The sequence below is a fragment of the Lissotriton helveticus genome, chromosome 1_2, assembly GCF_964261635.1.
Source record: "Lissotriton helveticus chromosome 1_2, aLisHel1.1, whole genome shotgun sequence".
In the NCBI taxonomy this organism is placed as follows: Eukaryota; Metazoa; Chordata; class Amphibia; order Caudata; family Salamandridae; genus Lissotriton; species Lissotriton helveticus.
The window spans coordinates 427,418,185-427,446,072 of record NC_136058.1 but is presented as its reverse complement, the minus strand read 5'-3'; the positions used below and the strand labels follow the sequence as shown (position 1 = coordinate 427,446,072).

Below are 27,888 nucleotides of genomic sequence, written 5' to 3'. Positions count from 1 at the left end.
ACCACAGAAACTCAGAGTCTTCTAGGTGAAGTCAAAGATCGTTTTATTGGCTGCAACCAAGGTAACAAGTGTCCTAGAAGTACAACACACGGGAAGTAAGTTCTCAGGAGACTGCTTCAAATCACGAAGTCAGGCTTCTCTTCTTATACAAAATAAGAAGCTTCAGGCAAACATTCCTAGATTTCTAGGATACTATTCACATATTTCGACCACAAATAAGTAACAGAGTTATGATGACAAGCTCACATTTCGTTTGTCCAATACATAATAAATTACTCGTCAAGGTCCGGCATTTCAATCAGATATCGGTGTTTCCCCAATAAAACGAGCGCGTCCTCATCATAAAACAAGTAGGAGAAAAAGGAGCGGGGCCAGGTGTGGGCAAGATTCGTCAGGGTGTGTGTGTGATGAAAGGGTTTTATGGCCGGTGCGCCTAGATGCTATCTTGACCGGCCACTTAAGAGAGGAACTGACCAAACGGGTTGGCCTGGGGCGATGGTTTCAACCTGCCCAGGTCACGAGAAAGTCAATCAAGGAGTGCTTGTCCTTATGATATTGGATTAAGCCGATGTGAAGGGCAACATACAAAATGGCTGCCGTATACAAAATGGAAGCCAAGGGTTCAGGGTACAAATGACGATATCGAGGTGAAAGCAACCTTCGAATGCGACGAAAATGCTTGTGCATAATGTACTCGCCATTCTCGGTCTTTCGATACTAAATTTGTCATGATACGATGAAGTTTTATACTCGTGTCTGAATGGTTATGCACGAGTTCGGATTTTCAGTACTACACACCGTGCGTAGGTGATAAGGTGCCAATTAACATCTTACTGCCACAGGTGAGCGCTGTCTTACAAGGTGCACTAGATACGGTAACCCTCTTAAACTTCAGGACATATTGACTTATCCAATAGCAAAGACGCCGCATCAGAGGGAAACTGGTTTGAAAAGCACATGCTTCTTAGGGTGCCTGCGTTCAGTTAGAGATAACGTCTGTAGGACTGAACCTCCAGAACAGTATACTGTGAGTTGATTTATATGAAGAATGTGCATTCTGGACTGCCATTTTCCTGGACATCTCATGTGATATGTAAAATAAAACACAACACACCGGGAGGCCAACAAATCTATCATACATTTAATGCAAAAATAGCAAAAGGCAGGGGGTCCCGATGTTACCTGAGCCCAGGCGTTGCCTGTTAAACATATGGGAACCAAATGACCTTACACGTTCAGGGCAGAGTTGGGCTACAATGGGTATAATGGTGGCCAAGAGAAATATAGCACAGAGGTGGGGAAGAGCAGAAAGACCTGCTCTAACAGCATGGAGTAACGACATGGACGCAGCCATGATTGCGGAGAGGGTGGTGCTCAGTAGCAGGGGTTGTCCAAGAAAATGGACCAAAATTTGGGGGGTGTGGAACAAATACAGAGGAAATATTTGAGAGCCACTACCGGACCAAGACGACAGCAGTACGTTTTCAGAAGAAGACTGAGGTCCATAGTATAACTGTACAAAGTTCACTCCAGAATGCTATAAAAATGTACACTTCTGATTTTATCTTAATAGAAAATGTCTCTGATGGTAAGATACAATGCTCAGCTATATGTTTGTGCTTGAAACGGTTACACTGTGCTAACAGACAAAAACGAATTAAATTTTTGTTTGCAAAAGGCCAAGTAAACTAACAAGTGACAATTATCTTTGCAATGGACGAGAGCATCCACCCTAAAGCAAGTTGGAGTATATAATGCTAATGCTACACAATGTATTTTTTATAAACTTTTCTCCTAATACAAGTCAATGAAACATAAACACATGATAGAAACAGTTACTGAAACAACACTAATGAGTAGGAGGCAGGATCTTCTCTCAAGTGGAATGTGAGGAGTCTGTGAGGTGCAGATAAAAGATAAAATGACAAGCTGCAGAATTCCCTGTTTTCTGGAAATAACACTTCTGTTTGTCAATATTCAATTTACTACAAGATGCAGGAAAGTGTGCAGATGGATATACCTAAATAAAATGGTTCTGGGCTCTAATAGAATCATGTAACTTTGCAGGCATATTAAGGCGAACACTCACATCAAATTAATATAAGAATATTGTAATTTGGTAATGTAATATATCAATGCACGTTATAAATTTCATGTATAAACAATTATCGGTATTAAAGAAACCAGTATATCCAGTTATGCTTTCTCAATTCCTTCTTCCTAGAGTCCACCACTGCTGCTATCCAGCTGTATTCAGCAGTGTCACCTGTGACCGGTAATCCTGCACTTAATCAATACCAAAGGTCGTCAATGCTTCTAGCCAACTCTGGTCACTGGTGCCACTCGCACCCACACCACCCTTGGACCTGTTATTCTTTTAGCTAGCTCCAGTCAGTAGTGGCCCCTTTGACCTGTATGTAAGCCTACTAGCCAGCTCCTGTTAGTACTGGCCCCTGGGACCTGTTATCATTCTAGCCAACTTGAGTCATTAGTAGCACCTTGGGACTAGTGATCATACTAACCAGCTTCAGTCAGTATTGGCCCCCTGAGACCTATTATCCTGCTAAGTAATTCCAGTCAGTAGTGACCCCTGTACCTTAAATCCTGCAAATATTCAAAACCAGAGGTTAACTCTACTGCCAACCAGTTCCAGTCAATATTGACATGTATTGTTACCCTGCTTGTAATAAATAACAGAGGCGAGCGTTGTTGCTAGCCAGCTCCAGTCACCAGTGCCCATCACATATTATCCTCAATAGGATCAATGCCCAAGGCCTGTGCAGCTGCTAACCTGCCCTAGTCAGTAGTGACCTCCCAGACTTGTTATTCTGCATATAATCAGCAAGGCTTTGGCCCTAATAACACTCACCCCACGTCCTTATGGTATATTAGCAACGTAATTAATTTACATCATACGGTAGGTACCGCACTATTTCACACAATCCCAAAAACAATCAAAATTTGTCTAACCATTCAGCACTCCACCTTGTCAAAAATGACCAAATCACACCAAGCACTATAGCCTGCCACATCACATGGCACACTCAGCCACAACATGACAAGATACCATGGCAGGGATTTGGGGCCATTAATCCTCTGTTCGAGGCATGTATGCTGTAGATGCACACGCTTTGCATACTCCTGCCATCTTGTGTTGGGTCTGGATGTTTGCAAGTTGTTTTTCTATGAAGAAGTCTTTCCAATCACGAGGAAAGGTGACTCTACCTTTCGGTGATAGTGCGCATGGACATCGACTCCATTGTTAGATTGTTTTTACCCCAAATGGGTTCGGATGTGTATTGCTGCGCTCCGAAACCGCTCTTTGTGTTTCCCGCAGTCCACTCTACCCTCAGCGGTATTGATTCAGTACCCGTTTCCCTGTTCTCCGCGTTTCAAATAGATCAACAAACTCTCCATGTTCGATAGAAAAACCTCATGGGCAACCGTCGGGCCTTGCTGCGTAGGGCCAGTCAACTGCAAATGGAACGGACTCCATTCCATTTCTGTCCTGGGTGCCACGCCAAGTACCCTCGCACCAACCTACATCAAGTTTGTAAATTGTGCCTCTCTCCAGCGCACAAGGAGAAAGACTGCGACGCTTGTATGTCGTTTCGGTCCAAGAGGACTCTACCCGATGATCAGGCTCGACGGCGAGAGAGTCAGCATCAGAGCATTCAACACACTCTGGATATCTTCTGGGAAGAATCTGACCAAGACGAGATAGAAGCGTCTGCCGTAGAAGAATATGCCCATCTCTATGCCAGTATGGTACAAAAGGGGGTGGTGATGGACGGAACATCTGAACCAATCAAACACTCACACCCAGTCAACAGATCTGGGTTTAATCCATCACCGTTCTTTAGCCCTCTCTGCCACCCCAGTTCAGACATGGCCATATGCAAATCAGTCTGACCCTGTGCCTCATGGGAACAGTCCAGCCTGAACTGCCAAGCCATGCCTTCCCTGGACCGGAAACTAGCTTCTGAGGACCGGTTTCTGGCATTACAGCCGTCTTCAGCCCGGCTTGCTTGAATCCAGTGGCAAAGTGAGCAAGGGACTCACGTCTGAGCATACCCTGCCACACTTATGGCGGCCAAAAGCGGTACAAAAGGGGGTGGTGATGGACGGAGCATCTGAACCAATCAAACACTCACACCCGGTCAACAGATCTAGGTTTAATCCATCACCGCTCTTTAGCCCACTCTGCCACCCCAGTTCAGACATGGCCATATGCAAATCAGTCTGACCCTGTGCCTCATGGGAACAGTCCAGCCCGAACTGCCAAGCCATGCCTTCCCTGGACCGGAAACAAGCTTCTGAGGACCGGTTTCTGGCATTACAGCCGTCTTCAGCCCGGCTTGCTTGAATCCAGTGGCAAAGTGAGCAAGGGACTCACGTCTGAGCATACCCTGCCAACTTATGGCAAACAAAATGGTACAAAAGGGGGTGGTGATGGACGGAGCATCTGAACCAATCAAATACTCACACCCGGTCAACAGATCTGGGTTTAATTCATCACCGTTCTTTAGCCCACTCTGCCACCCCAGTTCAGACTTGGCCATATGCAAATCAGTCTGACCCTGTGCCTCATGGGAACAGTCCAGCCCGAACTGCCAAGCCATGCCTTCCCTGGACCGGAAACAAGCTTCGGAGGACCGGTTTCTGGCATTCTAGCCGTCTTCAGCCCAGCTTGCTTGCATCCAGTGGCAAAGTGAGCAAAGGACTCACGTCTGAGCATACCCTGCCAACATATGGTGAACAAAATGGTACAAAAGGGGGTGGTGATGGACGGAGCATCTGAACCAATCAAACACTCACACCCAGTCAACAGATCTGGGTTTAATCCATCACCGTTCTTTAGCCCACTCTGCCACCCCAGTTCAGACATGGCCATATGCAAATCAGTCTGACCCTGTGCTCAGTACCTCTACCTTTTCCCTTCAGAAACTCTTCAGAATATCTTCACTGCTTTGTCTACTACAGAAAGGTCACTCATCAGACACTGTGAGTCTTGTGGGAAATTCTGGCTTCATTCCGAAGACCCCAACAAAAAGTGTATCTACTGCCTCCACCCTGAACATCAAGTGAGAGATTGTAAAATCTGCAGGACTTTTCCTCAAAAGACTTTAATAAACGGAGAGGGAGGTCAACTTCTGTGGTTATAGAAACTCAAGACTAAGGATATCGGATGTTGAGAGTGATTCCTCTCTCAGGACTGTCATCTCTAAGAAGAGGGCTTGTGAGGCGGAGATGATATCTGCTAAGGCTAAGGTGCTCAAAAAGACCACACCTCTACTCATGAAGGCCAGACTTCTTCCTCAAAAAGGGCTCCTGTTGCTTCTAAGTTACTACTTATGCCCTCTACGCCTCCGAAATCTAAGTCTCAGACGTCTAAGTCTCTTCCTGAGACAAATTTGCCTAAAAAATGGGTTCCTCATCGACGATGATTTCCGTCGCCACTGCTACAACGAAGACTTCCACCTTCTCTTCTCCTCAACCTACAATGATTATGTTCTCAGCGTCCTCTCCGTCGACATTTGTCATGGTGTCTGTGAAGCCTCGCTCGTCTGCCACCTCCTTCACTTCGTCATCGACAAAAAAGAGGTCTGTCTCTGGTCAGTCGTCGACGGATGCCTTCTCGCCGACGAGACGGTCGATGGCTCTCAAGGATCCACCTGCTTTGTCGACGGTTGCCTCGTCGACAGAACAGAAGCTTTTCGTTACGGAACTTCAACCCCTCTCTTCGTCGTCGACCGCTGAGTCGGTGGCGGCATCCTTGGTTCCACCTTCAGCTTTGATGTCTCTAGTCCCCTTGAAATCTTCAGCAACACTTTTGCCGCCTTCAGGAACGTCGGATGTTTCCTTTCTTCAACGTAGGAACTCTTCTTTGGATCTATTGCTGATTCAACCATCTCCAAATCTTTCTGTGAAGTTTTTTGACTATGGGGCTAATGAGGAGCCACCACTTGTGATCCAACTGTGCAGATGCCCATGTCTCTGATCTCTAATTTGCAACATGTGCTTGATGACTACTACCGCCAATTTCCTCCCTCGGAGTCGGCCTCATCTGTCCTACAGATGCCTCTTCCTCTGCCTTCATCGATCATCAGGCCGCCCCCTCCGGTGGCATCGATGTCTCATCTCCCTGAGGACGCACACACAACTGACGATGACAGCGAAGAAGGGGAGTGGGTGATAGATCCCTCCTTACTGAGTGGGACAATTATTTAATTCAGACTGCGTCCTCTACTAACAAAACTGAAGAGCCGACCTGGCACACGTCCCTGTGTGCCATTCCCATGAACACTGCTCTAGGGATGTCTTACACATATCTCGGGCAGTGAGTTAAAATTCACAGATTTATATATTGCGGCTCATCACCCGTGATGGTTTCTAGATGCTGTCTATGGTCACGGGGTGATAAAGTGATTTGCCCAGAATCACAGAATGTTGCACTGAAGCAGAGACTCAAACCTGTATCCCCAGTTCCCAAGTCAGGGGAGAGTGCCTGCGCACTCTGTGGCTGAAAACAATGCCTTTCCTGGGTGGAGGTGTTCACTTCTCCCCTGGACAGGAAGAGCCATCCGTGGTGGGGAGCTTCAAAGGTCTTGCCCCCTTTGTAATGCGACCCCAGCCTCTCCTGTTCGAAGGAGCGGGCCTCCGTCGTGTCCTCACCCCCTTTTTGGCGGCAGGACAGGTGGGAAACCTTAGATAGAATAGGAGATGTGCCCCCCCCTTGTCAACTCCAGCCCTCGGGTGCTGGAGGCTAGGTCAAGTACACTTTTCAGTGCCCACCATCTTGAAGATGGTGGGACTTGTTCAGGTATGGCTAGGACGGTGTCCTCCTCTCACAGAAGGGGGGCATGTTAGAGGACCTAGACACCCAGGCAAAGGGCCCATTGGGCACTACCTGTCACTTTCTTGTATCGCCCTTAAATCAAGTTTTTAGGTGGCATCCCCAGTCCCTGAACTTCAGTTCCTGACCACCTAGTTCCCCCAAGCCGCTGTTACCTACCTGTAAGCAGCCTCTGTCCGATTGCCCCAGTACCCCTTAATTTGTATTGGGTTCCCAACCTTGAACTTGCACCTACACCCGGGCGCCCACGTGCCGCTGGTGGTGCACTGTTGGTTCTGAAGGGAACCTTGTCCAATACTGACCTTAACTTATGAAGAATGGTCTTGTAAGTAGATGTTGGCTATACGTTTGTTGAATGTTTTCTTCACCCCATAGGTTAACATTGTAAAGTCTGAAAATTGCACTAATTGTCACTTTTTATATTGACCAGAATTTCTATAGAAAAGGAATATGCTACTTACCAGTATGCATCTGTTCTTGGCATAGAGGGCTGCAGAGTGGTACATTTATGAATAGATCGCCATCTGGTGTTGGGCTCGGATGATTGCACTTGTTTTTCTCCTGGAGAAGTCATTTGTTGTCACGAGACTGATGCCCATGCGCACTAGCACCCAGGGGAGGAGTCATCGGCTCCATCCTCAGATTGTTTTGCCATAGTAGGGTTAGATGGAGTCGTGTTGGACCCGGCCTCATGGCGTGGTCCTACCCCTCCCGCATGGCGGGCCCAGGACGACATCAGCCCTCCTCCGGACCTCGGGCGGTCCCTTCGGCCCGACCCGGCACACCCCAACGCCACAGATCCGGCTACCATCCCGGATCCCCATCACCGGCCTGGCTCCAGCCTAGGCCCCTCACAACCTAAGCACGAGGCCGTGCCCGACTCCATCTTGGGCCCACCACGTCACGACCACGTGGCCTCGGCCCCAGCGAAGCCCAGACCTCGAGGCACCAAGATCCACCCAGGTGGTCGAGTGGCCACTCGACAGATCCCGGCGGGAGAGGAGTTTCGATGGCCCTCCAGCCGCCCCCGGACGCCTGGTATCGATCGCCCTCCGGCCTCCCTGGGTGCTGGCTCTACCCCCCTGCTGGGTGTCTGGACACCATCTTCCCGGCCCCTCCGGATCCTAGGAGAGGGCCCTCATTCCGGAGGCCTCTCGGTAACGCTCGGCTACTTCTCGAAGGAGAGGTGGACCTAGGGGTGGTCAGTCAGACATCTTCTGCCTCCCCCGGGGTCGCCTTTCTAACAAGTAGTATGATAGAATACAGAAAGAGATGCCCATGTAAGTGTATCTAAATAAGATAGTGTTGGAACAGACACAGGTTTCCGGGGAGGCAGGGAGGGCATGTACCACTCTGCAGCCCTCTATGCCAAGAACAGATGCATACTGGTAAGTAGCATATTCCGTTCGAGGCATATGGGCTGGAGATGGTACATTTATGAATAGATTATACAGCAGTTACCTCCCTAGCGGTGGTCACCAGTGTCTGTTGCAACAGTTTGAAATAAATCTTTTAGTACAGCCTGGCCCACTCTTGCTTGTTGTGTTGCCTGCACATCAACACAGTAGAGTTTTGTGAAGGTATGCAGTGTAGACCAAGTTGCTGCTTTGCATATGTCATCTAGGGGAATGTTTCCTAAGAATGTCATAGATGCCCCTAGTTTACGTGTAGAATGAGCTCTAGGAGGAACAGTTAATGTTCTCTTTGCTTTTATGTAAAATATATGTATACATTTTACAATCCACCTGGCAATGCCTGCTTTAGAGATAGGCTTGCCCTTATGTGTTGGGGAAAAAGCTACAAATAGTTGTTTGGTTTTCCTGAAAGTTTGTGTTCTTTCTTTGTAATACAATATTGCCCTTTTGACATCTAATGTATGTAGGGCCCTCTCTGCAACCGTCTGTGGTTTTGGAAAAAAGACTGGTAGTTCCACTGGTTGATTGATGTGGAATGCTGAAATTACTTTAGGCAAGAATTTTGGGTTTGTTCTAAGAACCACTTTATTTTGGTGTAACTGTAGGAATGGTTCTTGTATTGTCAATGCCTGTAATTCACTCACTCTCCTGAGGGAGGTAATGGCTATAAGGAAGGCTACTTTCCATGTAAGGAATTGTATTTCACACATATGCATAGGTTCAAAGGGTGGTCCCATTAGTCTGGTGAGTACTATGTTGAGATTCCAGACTGGGGAAGGTGGCAGTCTTGGTGGAATGACTCTTTTGAGGCCTTCCATGAAGGCTTTAATTGCTGGCACTCTAAACAGGGATAGATGTTGCCTGTTTTGCAGGTACGCTGCTATAGCTGCAAGATGTACTCTAATGGAGGTGTAAGCAAGGTTACATTGCTGTAAGTGTAGTAAGTAGCAAGTAATATTTTTGTGGATGCGTCCAGAGGGTTGATGTTGTTACTGTTACAGTATACAGCAAACCTTTTCCACTTTGCTGCATAGCATGCTCCGGTGGTGGGACGTCTTGCTTGATTAATGATTTCCATACAGTTTGGAGGTAAATCTAAGTATCCAAATTCTAAGACCTCAGGAGCCAGATTGCTAGGTTCAGTTGTTTGGGATCTGGGTGCATTATTTCTCCATGGTTCTGTGTAAGGTGCATGGGTAAGATTCTTAATTTTTGATGTGGCACCTGTGAGAGTTGCAGGAGCGTGGTGAACCACGGCTGTCGTGCCCACGTGGGTGCTACTAGTATCATGGTCATTGAATGTTGTTGCAGTTTTCGAACCACTATTGGAATTAGTGGGAGAGGGGGAAAAGCGTGTGCAAATTTGTTGGACCAATTTATCCATAATGCATTGCCCTGCGACAGGTGGTGTGGGTACCTGGATGCGAAGCTTTGGCATTTTGCGTTCTGATGAGTGGCAAAGAGATCTATCTCTGATTTGAGGTTCCGTGACAATTTTAGGTGATGTTTTCGACTCGCACGAATATGGTCGAGTCTGGTATCTAAGAACCGTAAATGACGAGTTTAGTAAGTGTGCGCAGTTTCGCTGTGCTAACTTAAACCGTTCATTTGATATGTGAGTTTTCCATCTGTACCCACGGGTTCCATCTTAGATATGGCATCCATTTTGTCTCTTGCCCTCAAGTAGCCAGCGAACGGACACTGTCCGCTTCGCGACCCTGGGACTCCCACGATATTTGCGGAAGACACATGTTCTTTGTAAGTGTCTTTATGATGAGGGGGATGATACTGTAAGGCAGATGGCCCCGCTCGAGGCTCATCTTGCCGTGCCAGTTTATTGTCTCAGCCGTGCATCTCATTAGGCACGTCCCTTTGATGCCTGTATCTCGTGTTTCCCGATACCTCCCCTTTACACCCTTTTCGACTCTCTCACTGTTTCCATCTTCCTCTTCACCTGTTTTAGTTCCTATTTCGATCTGTTTTACTGCCGATTGGAATTCACTAATGTTGGGAAGATGGGTTTTTACAGTTGGGAATCGCCAAATGTTTCCGCACTTATGTTCCGGACCTTATGTGTATCAAAGTGACCAAAGCGACCCCTCTGAGGGATAATTATGGGAACCGGGTTGTAAACTTTGTGTATCATGATGTCCTATGGGTAAAATCTGTATAAAAGGAGCGATCCACAAAACCAATTTGAAGCAGTCTCCCCAAGTTGCACGTTTTGTACTTGTCGTGACTTCTGTGTTCCCTGCAGTAATAAACCTTGAATCTTTGACGCCGAAGGAAGTGTCCCGTGTCTCTGTAGTTTGTGCGCCGAAACAGGTATCCCATGAAGGTTATAGGTGTTGTTCCCTGGCACCGCTGGTACTGATAAAAGTCCAGTCCTTCAGTTGGCGCCCAACGTGGGGCGACTTCAGCGGTACCGGTCCGGTCCAAAGCCTGATGTTCGTGAGGAACTTCGTGTGAAATCTCCGAGGGAAGGTGCACCCCGCTTCATCGATCCTGTTGTCGAAATAAGTGGCCCGAAGTTTTTCCCTGCGAAGATTCCCGCCTCCTGACGGCTGCGACGGACCGATGCCCTGACTGTCGACCTGTCTTCGACGCCCGGCGTAGACCTTTGTACAAAGCGAGACGATAGACGGGCCTTCCTGGTGACGCCATTGAAGTTCTGAGTTAAGTATTTGTGGGTCGCTCCCAGTCCTTAGTGATTGTTTTTAGCTTTTTGAAAGCTTTGGTGTTAACCTTTAAGGTTTTTGTTGTAATAGCTCATTGAGCTTTGTAATAGCCTCCTCAGGCTTTGTGGTAATAGCTCTCCGAGCTTTGTAATAGCCTTACGGCTTTGTTGTATTGCATGGTTCCATTGCATTTGTGGTTCTTAGTATTGGTTCTTAGTATTATTTGACAGTTGCAATTGCCAAAAACCGAGGGTTTTGACTTACACGAGGTTTTATTGCTTCGGTAATCCTTGAAGTTTGATACTAGGTTAGTGTGCACGATGCCTAGCCATAGTGATTTGTTTCGTATTTTCAAATGTTGCGCAATGGATTCCCGGTTGGAGGACTCATGTCCGATACCTCCAGTTGGAACTCCTATTCATGATCTATATAGTCGACATGGTGTGGGTCCCATAATCTATAATGATTACTGGATCCGCTACACAAAGAAAGATGGTGACCTTAGATGGCCACCACATGGAACTTTTGAACTTTCGATTTTAGATAATCTTGAGGCTAAATTATTTTTAAAGAAAGCTAGGCCAGCTATGTTTGATTCCTTTCGGATATGGCGTAAAGAGGCCAAACAGAAAGAAATCAAACAACTTAAAAAGGATAAAAAGCAAGAATTTGTTCCGATAATGCAAGCTATAAAAGAATGTAGACAAAACAAAGAAGAAAAAGATATGGAAATAGCTACTAGATTACATCATATGAGAATAGATAAATGTTACCCAGCTTTACCGAATAATCTAGAAAAGAAAGAAGAAGATATGAAGGAGGATTGCTTGCTATCATACTTGATGAAATCACCACCTCCTTATGTACAGGGTGCTACTGCTCCTGTAGTTCCTCCTGTAATACCTCCTGTTGTTCCTCTTGTTGCTCCGGCGGCTGCGGGTCAGCCCGCTGTTAACCCTACGTTTGTTCCATCACCTGTCCTCGTTCCTACTGCTCCTGTACCTGTACCTTTGCAGACTGTTGTTTCTGCTACTCCGACTATCTTGTCTGTTTCTACTATGCCTTCTTTTACCTCTCGTGTTGTTGCTCCTGTTTTTCATTCTCCTTCTGTTCGTAAGCGTGTTCCTAATTCTGTTGCTACCCTTTATTCACCTCTTCCTGGTCCGTTATTTTCGTCGGATTCATCTGATACTCCTCAGAGACGGAGTCAGATCCCTAGTGGTAGGGAGAAAGAGACGTTAGTAACAATGGCACATAGGTGGATAAGACATCCTGCCAATTACACCCCACGTGTAGTATTTGATACGTTTTCTCAGTTTAATGAGCCTACGCAGAGATTCGTATTTGAGGAAATGTGTAACTTTTTGAGAGAAGAATGGTACAATAATGATGTAGATGATGTACCGTCCGACATAATTGAACTCCAGAGTCACTTTTCGAATGGTATGATTATAGGAGACGATGTACGACGTGCCGTGGAACGCTTATTAGCATTCAGACCCACAGCACGTTCTCGAGCGTCATTAGATGATACCACTGAGAACTGGAAAACGGTTCCTGGTCAGTATCCTATGAGAGAGGTTCCGCCGCTATGGGTCCCTGGTGACCCCGGTGCAAACCCTCCGGTTTTACCACATTTCCAAAGGGTGTGGATACATCTTCCATGGAAACGATCGGAAGTTTTGCAGGTGAAGCAATCCTTACCCGATCCGCGTAAAAATCCGGCTGGTTATTATAAGGAGTTATCACAACTGGTGGAAGCTTCTATTATGAATATTGCCGACATCGACATGTTGTTTGGCAATGTTGTACCGCAACCAGTTTGGGCTAAAATTCGTCAAGCTAATCACGCAGTTGAATTAGGGGGTGATTGGATTGCACTGCTAGCAGCTGATGCATTACAAGTTGGTGGGGCTAAACCTGAACAGTTGATCTTGGATTTGCCTCAGAGAATCATTACGCTCATGAAAACTCTCATGCCCGCAATGAAGGTGAACTGGGATAAGTTATCAGCTTGTAAACAAAAGAAAGACGAGAGTGTCTCGGATTTCTTTACAAGGTTTGAGGAAGCGTTTATCGATCACAGCGGCCAGGACATGGGCGCTGAGGGAGGTCAGCGGTTATTCGTTGACAAATTTGTGTCAAATTTGCTGCCTGAGCTCTGCAACAAATTAAAGAATTCAGAAAGTGCGTGGGCAGTCTCAACCCCTGCGCAAATATTGGCAACGGCTCAGTATTATGAGAATAGGGAAAAGGAAGAAAGTGATCGTGTAGAAAAGAAAACGAAAGAACTCAAAACGAAAGTTTTGTTGCAGCAAGCATACCCTCCACGATCGAACCAAAATGATGCACAACAACAGTATCGACCCCGAGCACAGACTGATAGGATGCAGCAGCGTTCTGACAACTTTGATCCCAGATCTACACTTGGATATAATCAGTGCGCATATTGTAGGAAAGAAGGACACCTAAAATATGAGTGTCTTGCTTTAAAAGACCGTTTAAATGGTGTGTCAGCTCGAGGAAATCGTGGCAGTGGTCCTCAACAGGCACCACGTGGTAGAGGTCGTGGTACATTCCACAATCAGATTGATCGTCATCAAAATCAATCGGATGCAAATAATTATTTTGACCAGCGAAATACAGGGTCAGTTCGGTCTGCACAGTATAATGTGGATGATTATTATGTAGAGCATGACACTGTTGCAAATGACCACTATTAGGACAGCCAACGACAAAGAGAGGGAGTAGTGTCAGTTCCGGTCGATCAGAGTGGGCCTTACGTTGCAGTGACTACATCAGGTGTAGTTGAGCCTTTTCTGTTAGACACTGGTGCAACGAAAAGTTCCATCATGCATTCAAAACTCCCTGGCGCACCTTTGTCTGGCTTAACGAATGTTTCCGTCGGATTCTCTGGCGCCCCTGTTAGTAACCCAGTCTCTAACCCTTTGCCTCTTATGATTGGATCTCGTGAGCTAACGGCTCCACTGATTCTATCTACAGGTTGTGGCGAAAATCTTTTGGGCCTGGATTTGTTGAAACGATTATATGCAACATTGTATTGTTCCCCTGAAGGAGTGGAGCTTACATTGGGAAGGAGAGTGATCTCTCCCATGTATTTATCGGTTGATAAATTCCCACCGGAATTGAATTCCCTCCCTGCGTCCTTATGGGCCACAGGTCCCAATGATGTGGGCCTGTTAGACATCCCACCCTATGTGATTCAATTGAAACCGAATGCGCGATTACCGCGTTTACCTCAATATCGTATTTCTCTTGAAGGCGAACGAGCACTGTTAAAAATCGTTTATGATCTCATAGGAAAAGGTGTTGTTGAAGAAACTCGTGGAAACGTGTGCAATAGCCCTGTATTGCCAATTTTGAAACGAACTGACCCAAATAAACCTCCTGTGTATCGTTTTGTTATAGATTTGAGAGAGGTAAACAAAATAGTGGTTCCGCAGTTTCCTGTGGTTCCCGACATTACGGCTTTACTAACAATGATTCCGGCATCTGCCTCCTGGTTCACAGTGATCGATTTAAAGAATGCTTTCTTTAGCATTCCGATTGCAGAGGAAAGCAGAGACCTGTTCGGATTCTCATTAGGAGGACGCAGTTTTAGACTGAAACGCGCTCCACAGGGTTACTGTGAGAGTCCATCAATCTACAGCCAAGCACTTAAAGGTCAGCTTGATGACTTTGTATTGCCTAAAGGTGCAGCTTTAATTCAATACGTTGACGATCTTTTAGTGGCAGCTGACACAGAAGCTATTTGCAAGACGGCTACAGTATCATTATTGCACTATCTACATGACTTGCACCACAAGGTATCACCTTCGAAGCTACAGTATTGTTGCCAAGAAGTTACCTATTTAGGTCACTTATTGTCAAAAGAAGGGAGAAGGTTGACCCCAGAGAGAATTGCAGCAATTTCCCGAATGACTGTGCCAAAAACCCAGAGAGATGTTCGTGCCTTTTTAGGTATTACGTCCTACTGCAGACAATGGATTCCAAATTTTTCATTATTGGCGAAACCATTGATAGCCCTTACGTGCAAAGATGTTTCATCCCCAGTACCTTGGTCTGAAGAATGTCAGAAAAGTTTTTCTGAATTACGTGATGCGCTGTGTTCGGCTCCTGTGTTGGGTACCCCTGATTACAGTAAGCCGTTTACACTATACGTTCACGAGAGGGATGGTTGCGCGTTGAGTGTTTTGACACAATCTTTTGGTGGTAAGCAACGCCCATGTGCCTACTTTTCTTCGACTTTAGACCCAGTAGCAAGAGCCTTGCCAAGTTGTTTAAGGGCAACAGCGGCAGCTGCGGCGTCCATTCGACAGTCTGCAGGTCTAGTCATGGATAATATGCTCACGGTTATGGTTCCGCATGCAGTCGACACTCTATTGAACCGAACGAAAACTCAACATCTGACGAGCGCAAGATTGTCTGGGTATGAGTTGACGTTGCTGGCCAGTCATATACGGATAAAACGATGTAATGTGTTGAATCCAGCAACATTGCTGCCGATCGACACAGAATCAAGCAGTGAAGCAGTACATGACTGCTACCTCAGAACTGAGGAGGAAACCAAGGGTCGCATTGACCTAAAGGATACTCCATTGACAGATCCCGATGGTACTCTGTATGTGGATGGTTCTTGTTTCAAGTTGCCGAACGGTGATGTGACGACTGCGTATGCTATAGTTACATTGAGAACGATTGTGGAGAGCGCAAGGTTGAGTCAAAATTCGGCTCAGGCTGCTGAGCTAATTGCTCTAACGAGAGCGTGTGTATTGTCTAAAGATAAACGAGTGAATGTGTTTACAGATAGCCAGTATGCATTTGGTGTGGCACATAGTTTTGGACGACTGTGGAAAGAGAGAGGATTCCTTACGTCACATGGTACGAAGATTCAGCATGGCCAGCTTGTGAATGATCTTCTGGATACACTTACGTTGCCTAAGCAAGTGGCGATTGTTAAATGTAGTGCGCATCGTAAGGTGACGGATGATGTTGGTCGTGGTAATGCATTTGCGGATGAGACTGCTAAGGAGACTGCCCGGAACCTTAGCACCCGAATGTATGTGACGAGTTCGGTTAGGTGGCCTGCAGAATCAAGTATGTGTGAAAACACTATTGAGAGTGTGAAAGCCATTCAGAATGAGGCCACCGAGACTGAAAAGACCAAGTGGAAAGAAAGTACGGGGAAGTTGGATGTGAATGGTTGTTGGATTGACTTATCGGAACAGAAAAGATGGATGTTGCCTGATGCGTATGTGCTGGCTGTTGTGACTATGGCACACGGGTTAGCACATATTAGCGCGAAAGGTATCTGTAAATTGCTGTTTCCTGTGTGGAAGAATGATGGTATTACGAAATGTGCTGAACGTTTGGTTAAGAATTGTATGGTGTGTTTGATGCACAATCCTGGTAAGGGCACTCCCACTCCACCTGGCCATTTTGCCCCTCCTGCCTACCCTTTCGAAGTTATCCAGTTAGACTTTATCCACATGGAGAGATGTAATAACTTGAAGTATGTATTGGTTGTGGTGTGCGCATTCTCCCGATGGATTGAGGCCTACCCCCTTAAGGATAATACGGCTTTATCCACAGCAAAAATTTTACTCAAAGAATATTTTTCCCGTTACGGAATGCCTCGGGTTGTGTGGTCAGACAACGGAAGTGAGTTTGTTGGGAGCGTGATGAAGAGTGTGTGTCGCGGATTAGGGATTGTTCAAAAATTTCATAGTGCAAACCATCCACAATCAGCAGGATTGGTGGAAGGGTATAATGGCACCCTTAAACTTAAGCTAGCAAAGATTCAGGCTACGACAGGTCTTTCGTGGCCTGACGCTTTACCTTTAGCATTACTGTCAACAAGGGCAACTGTACACTCCCGAGTAGGGCTCAGTCCCTATGAAGTAGTGTTCGGTCGTCCTGCTAATGTTTGGGGGGTCCCTAGACCAGGTGTCTTTTGTGAACTTGAGTATCCAATGTTAATCGATTATCTTCATGACTTGACTGCTAAACTGAGGTTAATTCACCAACAGGTTCACGAAGCATTGCCAACACAGACGGAGGGTCCAGGCCACCAACTCCAGCCCGGAGATTGGGTGGTGACGCGCAACTTCTCACGCAAGAACAATTTGGACCCTAGATTCACTGGACCCTACCAAGTCCTCCTTGCCACGAGAACTGCAGTTCGTCTTGAGGGGCGCAGAAATTGGGTGCATGCCACCCACACCAAGAAAGTCCCCATTCCGTTGCCAGCAGACTCGTGGGTGAGGAAAGGCATTGCATCAACTGAAACCGAAGGATTGCCGGCATTTGTACCTTTCAGCGACGCACAACCTGTCGGAGAATCCTCAGTGCAGCAAAGAGGCATTATTGAACACTTGTCATCAGAAAACTCAAGACCAGAGCATTCAGCTGATCAACAGGGCGTTGTCCCTTCAACGGATCTTTTGTTTAACGAACAGACACGTCCTGGGAAAACCCGATATTTTTTAAGATCCAGCACTAAAGACTAATAAAAAACCCCGTTCTGTCCCTTGACAAGTGCATTATCCCGTTTTCCATGATCAGTTTGAACACTCACACCATTGTAATTATTTTGTATATATTCATTGAGCTTCGTTCCTTACACTTTTTGTTTCCACAGCTGAGAGACAATTTTTTATATATATATATATATTTGTGAAATAAAGGCCGTAGGGCCGCGCGTGTACTTCCTTCTGGTTAGTAGGTCTTGACGCTAGGTTAAAGACCGTTGATTCCTGGGAACTCCTAGGAATTGACTATTGCTACACAGAACGAAGTGCGTCAAGAAACGTTGCGGACGGTCATAGGGAATGGCATTTTCGAAGCTGATGGATTTGGAAAGAGCTCAAGCAAGAAGATTCAAGCTGCAGCAACTCAGTCGTAACAAATGCTTTATATTCCAAATATTTGTACTGTGTATGACTATTTCTGCATTTTTAGTAGGCGCAGTGTATTACACAATGTTTCACTTCTTGTCTTCTATCATACCTACTCCTACCCCTGACCTTAAATTCATCTCCACTGACTTTCCTCATTCTTTTCACATCCTACCTGAACACGAGCAGGCTAGACGTGCAGAATTCCGCAACAATTCCTTTATTCAACTCCTACATCAGCACCAGTTAGTGGTTAACACTACTAATTGTTGGGTGTGTGGGTTGATGCCACATACTACGGATAAGGGAATTCCATATCTGGTGTTACCGTATAGCTCCCAAGGGTCTGCTCGAGCATTTCAAACAATGTTTCGAAGCGCACTGGGTTTCCACCCCATTCGAGAACCACGTTCCCCTTACTCTGGTCCTACTTCGTACCAAAAATCTTTGTCGATAGCAATAGAGGATTTAGATAGCGATATCTATGATCCTTCGCTTATCCCTGAAGAAGAGGTACAAGCCTATAGGGTCCTAAGTAGAGGCGAATATAGTGTGTTCACTAATGAAAAACAGCTTAAAAGCTCGCCTCCGATATGGGTCGTACCCCACATTGGTAATTTTTGTCTAATAGGTCGTGGCCGTAGATCGAAAGCCCGACTTGGAGAGAGTGCTTGCACTGAAAATTACATTCTGCCAATGGTCTCCTCCCCTGTGTTCCTGGCTGCCAAGGGTACCTACTTTATTTGCCATGATCGTGCATATGCATGGTTGCCCTCTGACTTTATAGGCGCATGCTTTATTGCCAACTTGTTGCCTCCGACGTTCACTGTAGATGCAGATTATCACAAGACTAGAGTTGTGAGAGGCGTAATTAGCGAAGAGGATACTGCCGGTCAAGAGGCAGGAGACTTTTTCAAAGGTTTCCTTCCGTTTTGGGGACCTATGGTTAATAGTAGAAACCTGAGACAGTTGACTCGAGTGGTAGAATCGACAGCTAATATTACTGCCAGTGCCCTTGGTAATATCACCACAGAACTTCAGGCGGATAGACTTATGACGTTACAAAACCGTATGGTTTTAGATGTGATCTTGGCAGATCGAGGTGGGGTTTGTAAGGTGATCCATTCATCTTGCTGTATTTTCATTCCTGATAACGCTCCGACTGTCTATCAAGCCATCTCGAGGTTGCATAAGATCTCCGAATCCATACACGTGGATGTAGGGGATTGGACGCTACTTGGATGGTTTTGGGGCCTGATGTCGACTTGGGGTTGGAAAATTCTGACGATCATTGGAGTCGTTGTAGTGTTCCTGTTCACGTGTTGCCTTTGTGTGCAGTGCGGTCCTGCCTTATGTGGCCTCTGTGCTACAACGTGTATGAGACAGCCACCTGTTACCGAAGGGTCTCGATTGGACAGAGCTATGCTACAACAACATCTCGAGGGTCTGATGAATATCGAATATGATTCCGATTAGTGCTTGCCTACATGAGGGCAAAAGGAGCGTCTGAGGTTCCGTGACAATTTTAGGTGATGTTTTCGACTCGCACGAATATGGTCGAGTCTGGTATCTAAGAACCGTAAATGACGAGTTTAGTAAGTGTGCGCAGTTTCGCTGTGCTAACTTAAACCGTTCATTTGATATGTGAGTTTTCCATCTGTACCCACGGGTTCCATCTTAGATATGGCATCCATTTTGTCTCTTGCCCTCAAGTAGCCAGCGAACGGACACTGTCCGCTTCGCGACCCTGGGACTCCCACGATATTTGCGGAAGACACATGTTCTTTGTAAGTGTCTTTATGATGAGGGGGATGATACTGTAAGGCAGATGGCCCCGCTCGAGGCTCATCTTGCCGTGCCAGTTTATTGTCTCAGCCGTGCATCTCATTAGGCACGTCCCTTTGATGCCTGTATCTCGTGTTTCCCGATACCTCCCCTTTACACCCTTTTCGACTCTCTCACTGTTTCCATCTTCCTCTTCACCTGTTTTAGTTCCTATTTCGATCTGTTTTACTGCCGATTGGAATTCACTAATGTTGGGAAGATGGGTTTTTACAGTTGGGAATCGCCAAATGTTTCCGCACTTATGTTCCGGACCTTATGTGTATCAAAGTGACCAAAGCGACCCCTCTGAGGGATAATTATGGGAACCGGGTTGTAAACTTTGTGTATCATGATGTCCTATGGGTAAAATCTGTATAAAAGGAGCGATCCACAAAACCAATTTGAAGCAGTCTCCCCAAGTTGCACGTTTTGTACTTGTCGTGACTTCTGTGTTCCCTGCAGTAATAAACCTTGAATCTTTGACGCCGAAGGAAGTGTCCCGTGTCTCTGTAGTTTGTGCGCCGAAACAGGTATCCCATGAAGGTTATAGGTGTTGTTCCCTGGCACCGCTGGTACTGATAAAAGTCCAGTCCTTCAGATTGTCCCCATCTTTGGAAGAATGACTGCAGTATTTGATCGTGCAGTTCTCATTTGTGTATTTGTTCTGACTCTCTGCTTAAGATATCTGCTATCTGATTTTGAACTCCTGGTAGGTGTTCGGCTAACAGATAGATGTTTTGAGGAATGGCCCATCTCCAAATTTCCTGCGTTAGTCTGGATAGTTGTAGGGAGTGGGTCCCCCCCTGTTTTTGAATATAATACATTGCTGTCGTGTTGTCTGTTCTGATCAGGACTGCTTTGTTGAGAATCTGCATTTGAAAAGCTTTAAATGCTAGAAACACTGCTAGTAGTTCTAGATGATTGATGTGCAGTCTTTTTTGCTGTACACTCCATCTTCCCTACACTGTATATTTGTCCATATGCGCTCCCCATCCGGTGAGCGATGCATCCGCTGTTAGCACCACTTGTGGAATTGGTTCTAGGAACGACCGCCCCTTGGAAATGTTTGTTGTGTTCCACCACTTCAGAGAGCGATGTGTGCGGTCGTCTACCAACACCAGATCTGTAATCTGACCTTGAGCCTGATTCCACTGTGTTGCTAGACATTCTTGAAGCGGACGCATGTGTAGTCTGGTATATGGTATTAGCAGTATGCAGGATGACATCATTCCTAATAGCTGCATGAACACTCGAGCTGTTAGTGAGTGTTGTGGTTGAAATCTTTGAATCAATGTGAGCATTGTTTGAATCCTGACTGGATTGGGGTATACTCTGGCTTTTTCTGTGTCTATAGTAGCCCCTAGATATTGTTGAACCTTGTTTGGTTGCAGGTGGGATTTTGTGTAGTTCATCGTAAACCCTAGCTGGTGCAGCAACTGAATTGTCTTCTGTGTGTTTTGAAGACATTCTTTTTGTGACTTGGCCTTTATTAACCAGTCGTCCAAGTAAGGGAAGACATGTATTTGCTGTCTCCTTAGGTGTGCTGCAACCACTGCTAGGCATTTTGTGAACACCCTTGGCGCTGTTGTAACCCCAAAAGGAAGGACTTTGAACTGATAATGTTGTCCTTCTACAACAGACCTGAGGTATTTCCTGTGGGCTTTGTGAATTGGTATATGAAAGTAAGCGTCTTTTAGATCCAGTGTAGAAAGAAAGTCCCCTTTCTTCAGTAAAGGAAGTACTTGTTGGAGCGTGACCATGTGGAAATGTTCCGAATTTATGTATGCATTGAGAGGTCTGAGGTCTAGTATTGGCCTTAGGGACCCGTCTTTTTTGGGAATCAGAAAGTATAGAGAGTATACTCCTGTTCCCTGTTGATGTTGTGGAACCTTCTCTATGGCATGCTTTTGTAGTAGTGATAGTACTTCCTGTTTTAACAATGTTAGATGATCTTGACTCATTGGACGCTGTTTGGGGGGGATGTTTGGTGGGGTAGCTGTCAGTTCTAGGCAATAACCATGTTGGATAATTTGTCTCACCCACCTGTCTGATGTGATGTTTTCCCAGACAGGTAGGAACTGTGATAGACGTCCCCCGACCGATGTTACATGGTCTGGAGGGAGCTTTATGAAGTCACTGTTTTGGGGTTGGAGAATTGCAGTTGTTGTTATTTCCGCGACCTCTACCCTTGTTGTTGTTACCTCTGTAACTGCCTCTAGAATTACCTCTGGGTGATGTTGGTGTAAAAGAGGTTGATTGCTGGCTTGTGCCTGTATTCTTTGATCCACCTCTATATGTGGACCTACGAAAGGAACCCCTTTGAGCTGGCTGTTGCAATGCTCCCATTGATTTAGCCGTTTCTGTGTCTTTTTTCATCTTTTCTAAGGCCTCATCTGTGCCTGAGCCGAAAAGTGTTTTCCCATCAAAAGGCTGGTTTAACAAGGAGGTTTGTACCTCTTGTTTGAATCCTGAGACTCTGAGCCATGCATGTCTTCTTAACATGATACTGGTGTTTATGGATCTTGCAGCAGTGTCTGCTGTGTCTAAGGCGCACTTAATGGAAGTGTTAGTTATTATCTTCCCTTCTTGTATGAGCTGATCTGCCCTTTTTTGATGTTCCTTAGGGAGATGTGTAATGAGTTTTTCTAACTCATCATAATGAGCTCTATCATAACGTGCAAGTAGCGCTTGCGTATTAGCTATGCGCCAGCTGTTTGCTGCTTGGGATTCTACTCTTTTGCCAGAGGCATCTATTAACTTGGACTCCCTGTCAGGAGGAGGAGCTTCTCCCGTAGTTAATGAATTTGCTCTCTTACGAGCGTTTGTGACTACTAGCGAGTCCAGGGGTATTTGTCCCTTAATAAATATTGGATCCTTTAGGGCTGCCTTATATTTTTTATCAATTCTTGGGTTTAATACCCTAGCCCTCACTGGGTCTTTAAATATGTCTGATGTGTGATTAAGGAGACCCTTAAGCATTGGTAGGGTCCCTGAGGTTCTTTGTGCAGCAGGTAGTGTTTCTAAAAGGAAATCCTCTATCTGAGGTTCTGCATGTAAGTCTACCTTGTGGTATTTTGCTGCCCTATTAATTAACTGTGCAAAACCTGTATTATCATCAGGTGGTGAAGGTTTTGAGGGATACAGTTCAGGGTCATTATCATTATCTGACCCTGCATTATAATCTTCCCATGGATCTGTATCTTCTGGGATAGTGTCGTTATCATCCCTAGGAAGTTCCCCCTCCCCTGTGTCACTTTCTACATCTGTTTGAGGTGTAGATGGGCGTGGTGTAGAAGGTGGAGGAATAGCTGGCAGAGTGTGAGGAAGAGGAGAAGAGGGTGTGTCTCTAGGTTGTGGAGAAAGGGGAGGAGTTGTATTTGTCCCCATTGTTCTCTTCTTAGGAGGAGGAGCTTTGTCGTCCAACTGTTCATTCTTCCTCTTTTTAGGTAGTTTTGTCACCACCTTGCCAGTTTGTGGATCAATAAACAAAGTCTTTTGTTTTGGATCTGTCTGATGCTTCTGTGTCGGTACCGAAGTTTTTGGTTCCGAAAGGTGCTTTTGCTTTTGACTGTCAGTGTTATATGTTTTCGGCACCGAGAGTTTGTTCGAATCCGATTTTTTCGGTGTCGAGGAAGTCTTCGACGTCAAAGCTTGTTTCAATTTCGACATGGAATGTTTCGACTGCGAGCTTTCCTTGTTATGGAGTTTCGGTGTCGATGTCGATGCCGACCGTTTCTCGGATCCGACATGATGGGAGGCCGAGTGTTTCGGTTTCGGTTTCTTTGCAGAGCCTAATGGCGGGGCGTCGGAAACTTTTTTCGGTTGTCTGACCGGGCTCGAAGGCGGGGTCAACATCAAACGGGGTCGGTTTTTTGGTAAAGGGACGTCGTCACTCATGGTTTGATGAACGTCGATTTCTTCGTCCGCTTCCGACCCCGACTCGTCCTCATCATCTTCTTCCTCTTCTGGGTGTTGGGCCTCGAACAACTCCGGGATTGCATCTGACTGCATTCTCGACGCCTCGTGTCTTCGGGCTCGACGGTTTCTAATCGTCGACTTGGAGGAGAATGCCGCGCAGGCTTCACAGTCCCTAGATTCTTGTTCAGGTGATAAACAGAGGTTGCACACCTCGTGTAGGTCCTTGTGTGGGAACTTAGCACCACAAGTTGGAAATTTTTTGAATGGAGTCCTTTCCATGGACTCCGGGCTGGACTACGTCGAGATAGGCCTCCCGGTCTGGTCGACGTAGAAGTTGGAAATTTTTGTTGTTGACGGCGAAGCGCGTCGAAATGGAAATAAACTCGCGCTCGATAACAATACCGTCCAATTGGAAAGGGAATAAGCACCGAAATATAACTCTTTTCTCAAAGTCGATCCGGAGCGCTTCGATCCTCATCCGAACCCGATGGCAGAAAAAAACAATCTGAGGATGGAGCCGATGCCCATGCGCACTAGCACCCAGGGGAGGAGTCATCAGTCTCGTGACTACAAAAGACTTCTCCAGGAGAAAAACAAGTGCAATCATCCGAGCCCAACACCAGATGGCGATCTATTCATAAATGTACCATCTGCAGCCCATATGCCTCGAACACTTATTTACTCTAGATGAAATTCTGTGGTTCCGCAAAATAAATCTAATCAAGTGTCATTTTATAAATTGGTCACAGATTTATTCATTGATTGTGTGTCATGTATTACCACTGTGTGTACAACAGTGTGTGTCAATTATTGCCACTATGTGTACAACAAATGCTTAAAACTACCCTCGTATACGTCTAACTGCTCCGCCACACTACCACAAAAGAGCATTAGTATTATCTACTTTAGCCTCTGTAAAATCTCTGGGGATCCACTGGACTCTCTGCACACAAAACCTCTTTTTGGTATAGTATAGTGAGAGCCGACTCCCCACGCTCAAGTACTCACACACACTCAGACATAGACAGACAGACACAGACACACACACACTCTCTCTCTCTGACACACATTCTCACACATATTCACCCTACCTCACACCAGAAACATATATTTAACTTCTTAATGACACCTTCAACTAGGACCATTAGTAAATAGGTTCATGCAGAATTCAAAAGATCCTACTTGTAAGGATATCTGTGCAGTCATCCCCATGACAGGAAAGAAGAAATGCAAATGAATTAATAAAATGCTTTAGGAAGCTAAGCCTCCTTAAATTAAGAAATGAATGAAAGATAAGCCAGGAATAGAGAGAAACAGAAAAAGAAATGAGAGAATAAAAAGTGAAATAAAGATAATAAAAACAAGGGACATAGAAAGTACAAAAGAAAGAAATGAGGCTCCCACATATTATATTCAGTGGTGCTTGTAATGCGGCAACCAGGATATCCGTCACGTTTGTGTCTGAGTAACCCGGCCAGCGAACTCTAAATCAGGCTCTTGACACTTTGCAATGTTGCTGCTGTTTACTGTGCACCATTACTTCCTCAGAAGTCACAGGCAAGAGACACCTGGTCGCCTGTAACATAATTTTGTATAATTACAAGGGGCACCAAATAACACAGCATAAACAACAAGTGCAGATTAAACCACAGGGTTCAAATAAACCCACACACACACAGACCGTAAGATTAAACCTGTGCTAAACACACAAGCCTCAATAACAGGTAGATAATACAAAGACTGATGGACATAATGAAGCAGACCGAGAGATACATGCATAGCACAGACAAGATAAAGGTCTTGATTTAGAGTTTGGTGAGCAGGGTACTCCTTCACAAGCGTGGTGGAGTATCCTGTCCAACTAACGATGGTCTGCCAGTAAATACATCGGACGGCCCTTCCTTTCTAGATCAGGCTGTCTGATGTTTTTTTCTCTTATTCAGGACCACCAGGGAATACCTGGCAGTCGTGATGAGAATTTGTTTTTAAATGAATCCCACTTCCTGGGAGTAAATTAATCAAGGAGAAAGTTCCAAGGGTGTGAGGGTGATTAGTTATTGCTTTTTAAAAACAAACTCCAGCTTTGGAAGCTTGTTCTTGAAAATAACAAATGTTGGTGAATGGCCGCCTGAAACATCCCCAAGGGATCCAGAGAATTGTAGATCAACTTCCTATAGATGGTTGAGATTGTTTTTTCGGTCAGGGGATTAGTTAGCAGCTGGTCCTCCAGTGGGGATGCATCAGGCAACTTCCCCCCTTCCCAGATGTGACCTTGCAGAGCGTGACCCACCTGCAAATGTCAGAACCGTTTTTAGTCACCTAATTCATACTTTTGTTGTAGGATCGTGAAGGTCACAAGCGCCTGTCCCCTCCACACAAAACTTTTTTTGGTTGTCTGACCGGGCTCGAAGGCGGGGTCGACACCAAACGGGGTCGGTTTTTTGGTAAAGGGACGTCGTCACTCATGGTTTGATGAACGTCGTTTTCTTCGTCGTCAGCCTCGTCCGCTTCCGACCCCAACTCATCCTCATCTTCTTCTTCCTCGTTTCTAATCGTCGACTTGGAGGAGAATGCCGCGCAGGCTTCACAGTCCCTGGATTCTTGTTCAGGTGATGAACAGAGGTTGCACACCTCGTTTAGGTCCTTGTGTGGGAACTTAGCACCACACGTTGGACATTTTTTGAATGGAGTCATTTGCATGGACTCCGGGCTGGACTACGTCGAGATAGGCCTCCCGGTCTGGTCGACGTAAAAGTTGGACATTTTTGTTGTTGACGTCGAAGCGCGTCGAAATGGAAATGAACTCGCGCCCGATAACAATACCGTCCAATTGGAAAGGGAATACGTGCCGAAATATAACTCTTTTCTCGAAGTCGATCCGGAGCGCTTCGATCCTCATCCGAACCAGATGGCGGAAAAAAACAATCAGAGGATGGAGCCGATGCCCATGCGCACTAGCACCCAGGGGAGGAGTCATCAGTCTCGTGACTACAAAAGACTTCTCCAGGAGAAAAATAAGTGCAATCATCCGAGCCCAACACCAGATGGCGATCAATTCATAAATGTACCATCTGCAGCCCATATGCCTCGAACACTTATTTACTCTAGATGAAATTCTGTGGTTCCGCAAAATAAATCTAATCAAGTGTCATTTTATAAATTGGTCTCAGATTTATTCATTGATTGTGTGTCATGTATTACCACTGTGTGTACAACAGTGTGTGTCATTTATTGCCACTATGTGTACAACAAATGCTTAAAACTACCCTCGTATACGTCTAACTGCTTCCCCACACTACCACAAAAGAGCATTAGTATTATCTACTTTAGCCTCTGTAAAATCTCTGGGGATCCACTGGACTCTCTGCACACTATACCTCTTTTTGGTATAGTATAGTGAGAGCCGACTCCCCACGCTCAAGTACTCACACACACTCAGACATAGACAGACAGACACAGACACACACACACTCTCTCTCTCTGACACACATTCTCACACATATTCACCCTACCTCACACCAGAAACATATATTTAACTTCTTAATGACACCTTCAACTAGGACCATTAGTAAATAGGTTCATGCAGAATTCAAAAGATCCTACTTGTAAGGATATCTGTGCAGTCATCCCCATGACAGGAAAGAAGAAATGCAAATGAATGAATAAAATGCTTTAGGAAGCTAAGCCTTCTTAAATTAAGAAATGAATGAAAGATAAGCTAGGAATAGAGAGAAACAGAAAAAGAAATAAGAGAGAATAAAAAGTGAAATAAAGATAATAAAAACAAGGGACATAGAAAGTACGAAAGAAAGAAATGAGGCTCCCACATATTATATTCAGTGGTGCTTGTAATGCGGCAACCAGGATATCCGTCACGTTTGTGTCTGAGTAACCCGGCCAGCGAACTCTAAATCAGGCTCTTGACACTTTGCAATGTTGCTGCTGTTAACTGTGCACCATTACTTCCTCAGAAGTCACAGGCAAGTGACACCTGGTCGCCTGTAACATAATTTTGTATAATTACAAGGGGCACCAAATAACACCGCATAAACAACAAGTGCAGATTAAACCACAGGGTTCAAATGAACCGACACACACAGACCATAAGATTAAACCTGTGCTAAACACACAAGCCTCAATAACAGGTAGATAATACAAAGACTGATGGACATAATGAAGCAGACCTAGAGATACATGCATAGCACAGACAAGATAAAGGTCTTGATTTAGAGTTTGGTGAGCAGGGTACTCCTTCACAAGCGTGGTGGAGTATCCAGTCC

The 27,888-nt window shown here is 45.6% G+C and overlaps 1 protein-coding gene across 4 annotated transcripts in view; it reads left to right on the top strand.

Annotated features, from left to right (window-relative positions):
- Nucleotides 1–27,888, top strand: part of LOC144807578 (uncharacterized) — a 436,944-nt gene that overhangs the window by 371,333 nt on the left and 37,723 nt on the right. The gene's annotated exons all lie outside the window — the stretch shown is intronic.